Source organism: Triticum dicoccoides, chromosome 1B (assembly GCF_002162155.2).
Source record: "Triticum dicoccoides isolate Atlit2015 ecotype Zavitan chromosome 1B, WEW_v2.0, whole genome shotgun sequence".
NCBI classification, from domain to species: Eukaryota; Viridiplantae; Streptophyta; class Magnoliopsida; order Poales; family Poaceae; genus Triticum; species Triticum dicoccoides.
Window position 1 is genome coordinate 668,833,097 of NC_041381.1, and position 4,069 is coordinate 668,837,165.

Genomic DNA, 4,069 nt, shown 5'->3' on the forward strand with positions numbered 1-4,069 from the left:
CCAGGAAAACAAAAGCAAATGGTTAAAATCCACTGGATAGCACAGTGATCCTGGCAAATAGTACTAGCTCCTGCCCCAACAGTGCTGCAGCAGCATCGTAAAGCTGGATTCCACTGGACAGTACTGTACAACGCTAACGGAGCATGTAAAGCTCGCGGCGCCTCCATCGGCCCCGATCTCCACCACCTGCATGGCGCGCTCCGTCCACATCCTCACGGAGCCCACCAACTCACTCGATACAAAGCCAAAGCCAAGTGTCGCAGCGCGCGGTTGCCGGCTCCAGCCCCAAGACGTCGCATGCAGGGATGGTGCGGCGCCTTGCTCCTTTTCCAACTGGCCGCTGGCATGGTGGCATGAGCCAGCGCCCCGAGGGAGTGGCTAGGTGTGGCCGAATTTCGTGTTTTGACCCTTTTTAGAAAATATTTCAGGATCTGGTCCCGGTTTGAATTTTTTTCGAGATTTGACCCTTTTGCCTACCGCCAGGGCATCTGGCGGTAGGGTTAGATAGCCCGCCAGGTCCCATGGCGGTAGGAAACTTATCCACGTCAGCACGCGGAGACGGCGCCGTCCCCCTCCGTCGCACCCTACCGTCATGGGCCCTGGCGGTAGGCTGTCTAACCTTACCGCCAGGGGCCCTGGCGGTAGGGTGCGGGGCAGTTATTTCGCCCAAGACCGCGCCCCTTCCCTTCTCCCCACCCCTCCCCTCCCCCAAGTCGGCAGTTTCTCCTTTCTTTCTCCCCCAAGTCGCCCCTCTCTCCCTCTCTCATCTCCTCCACTCCCCCCCTTGGATCTTCACCGATTCTTCACCGTTTTGGCGGATCGAGATGGCCCCGAGGAGAGAACCGTAAGCTCCTCCGATCCCTCCAATTAGTTTTTGCAAACTTGCTACCGATTCAACGCATTATTTGCTTGAAATCCCTCATGTTTTTGAACTTAGATTAATTTTTTTTCACCTAAGATTGATTGTAGTTGTTGTTCTTAGTTCTTCAGTAAGTAGTGGTATTGGATATGTACTCTAATCAATAGTTCATATGTTAGTGTGAAGATGAACCCTAGTTCATAATTTTTTTTGTTAAAAAAATTATGATGTATTGTTGATAAAGGGATGAAGCCTACTTTGATGATGCATGTTGATATGATGATATGCTCTAGTGTGAAGATGAACCCTAGTTTGATGATGCATGTTGATATGATGATATGAAGATATTGTTTGGAAAATTTTGTTTAAAAATATGAAGCTATGATGTATGTTGGAGGTTTTTTTATATGATGCATGTTGATATGATTTGATCCATCATGTGTAGTAGATGTTTGTTTATGTATGCTTATGCTTATGATACTTTTGTTTATGAAACTCTATTAAGGCGGCCACCTCTTGCGGACAACATCGGCCCACGGTACTGCATGCTGGACTGGGCATTCGACAAGGGTCATCGTGCCCGTTTCATAGAGAACGGAGAGGTAAGTGATATGAAAGAAATTTTGATCAAAGTTCTCGGATTGATGAAAATGATTTCCTAACTTTTTGGCGTTCACTTTTTAACAGATGCTCCAGCCACTGCGCATGAGGGGTCACGGGGTTCATGGGCATATGGACTACGACGAGCGCTACGCGCCGTTCTTCAAGAGAGCCCGTCTGTTGGGTTTCGTGCTGCAATTCAAGCGTCAGCCGCCGACGCTTGTCCACGCGGCTCTCACAGCACTAATTGACCGTTGGAGACCGGAGACCCATTCTTTCCATCTGCCATGCGGGGAGATGACGGTGACCCTAGAGGACTGGGGGATGATTACTGCAATGTCGATCGAGGGTCATGCACTCACCGGTCGAGTGGAGAGGGCCAACTGGCAGGAGAGGGTCACCACCCTCATCGGCGACTGCCCCGGTGCCAAGAGTAACCGTACATCCGGTGTGCCGTTGCCCTGGCTCTCGGAGCACCGGAGGACATGCCCCCAAGGCGCAGATGAGGCGACTGTGGAGTTGTACGCGAGGGCCTATCTGTGGTATATTCTCTCGGAGGTCGTGTTTCCAGATAGCTCCGGGAACTCTGCCAACTGGGCGTATCTGTTGTTTCTAGCAGACTGGGATGCAGGGTACAGTTGGGGGACGGCATCTCTCGCCTACCTATACCGTTCGGTAAGAGAGTGTCTAATTGCGTACCTACCTACGAAAGTGTGTCCATGACATTTTCTTATATCTGATCCTCATTTGATATTTTGCAGCTTGACGACGCAACGCAGAGGACGGGAGACAAGTCCAATATGGGTGGCTTTGTCTGGGCCTTCTCCATTTGGATGTGGGAGCGGCTGCCGGTGGGGCGTCCGGAGAAGTTGCCAAGACGCCCATGGGAAGACTATGGCGAAGAAGGCGACGAGACTCGAAACCCCACCGTAGCTTACGAGTGGGACATTGTCAAACTCTACACGGGCCTAAACAAGACTTCGTACAAGACCTACACCAACGAGTTGGACGCTTTGACGCATACGCAGGTATATGAACTCGCACAACACCTTTCTCTTTGATTCCGCTATTGACCAAGAGTGCGAACTTACCAAGGTATATGTAATAGGTAATCTGGTGCCCGTATCGACAAGAACGAGAGTGGGCCTTTGATCTGAACGTGATGTGCAATGCGGATCGTGGTATCTGGCGGTGCATCGTGCCCATGATCTGTGTGTACGCCGTCGAGTGGCATTTGCCACAATGCGTGGCCACGCAGTTTGGGATTTATCAGCATACCCCACCGGGCCAGCCCACCGATACCGGCGGCCACGTGCTGCACCTGTGAGCTCTTTGTTCTTCGTGAGATTATCATGTTTCTTGTTGCTTATGATGATCTCATTGCACTTATGATGATTCTTGTTGCTTATGCCTTGCAGGATGAGCCGGCAGAAGAATCAGTCGATCACAAACTAGGGAGAGGAGCATAAGACTCATGTGACGGAGTGGAACCGATGGAGGTGGCGTAAAGACGTGGAGAGGAGAGTGACTAACTGGGATGATTACCTGGGCCGACACATGAGGTGGTACGATGATGGCCAGAAGCACCATCTACGTCTCAGGCCTCGATGGACGGCGGAAGACATCGCGGAGCTGGAGTGGGCTGACCCCGATGAACAGGCATACCAGACCGACATCAGAGACATGCACAGTGGATTTAGGGAGTTTGCACCCCTCATCAACAGAGTGGTATGTTTGAATCGACGGTCGTATTTAAAAATATTTTATTCATCAACGTGACTGACTTATGCCGTTGCAGTCCGGTGAGCTGAACAGATGCATCTTTGAAGCCTCAGATGCACTAGGTCATCTTCCCGGGAGCGTACAATCTGAGACCAGAGTTAGGGGGACGATGAAGGTACAATTTCAGTCTCCTCGGAACAGATGCATCTTGTTCACTTGTAGTCAGTCGATCTGAACTTATTATGACCTTGCTTCATTGTGAGTGCAGAAGTTCGTGCAGCGTTGTCGCAAGCTGGTAGGGCTGCTTGGGTGTGCTGGAGCTGGGTCAGTTGAAGCTCATCAGCCTGTGGCCACACAGGGTATCATCGGCTCATCGAGCCATGCTCCCTCGTCGTCTAGGTTGGTTGGAGAGGAGGAGGAGGAGGAGGAGGAGGCCATATATGAAGAAGGGGAGGAGGAGGATGAGAGCAACGGGGAGGAGGAGTACGATGAAGATTATGGACCTCCAGCAACTCAAACGTCTCAAGCATCTCAGGTGCCGAAGAAGAGGAATCCGAAGAAGAAGGATTTGCTGAGTCCGGACCCTTTCCAGAGATCGGTTCCTCGACGGCCCAAGAAGAAGACCGAAGAGCATCGTTCAAAGAGTAACGAGGACCGTACCTCCAAGAGGGGAAGGAGCAACTGATTATGCTCTTTGATAGTTGGCTCTTTTAGTTTCATTGAACTTCGTTTGATTGAACTATTCGGGTGGTTATGAAGCTACGTGGAACTATGTGTTTGCTATTTGTGTATCTATGTGTTTGCTATTTGTGAAACTATGTGGAACTCTGTTTACTAATTAGTTGAAGTTCATTTGAAATGTTCTATGCACTTCAAATTTGTTAATGT

General features: G+C 50.3%; 1 pseudogene; it reads left to right on the forward strand.

Annotated features, from left to right (window-relative positions):
• The first annotated feature begins 824 nt into the window (after positions 1–824).
• Positions 825–3,866, forward strand: LOC119350868 (annotated as a pseudogene).
• The last annotated feature ends 203 nt before the right edge of the window (positions 3,867–4,069 follow it).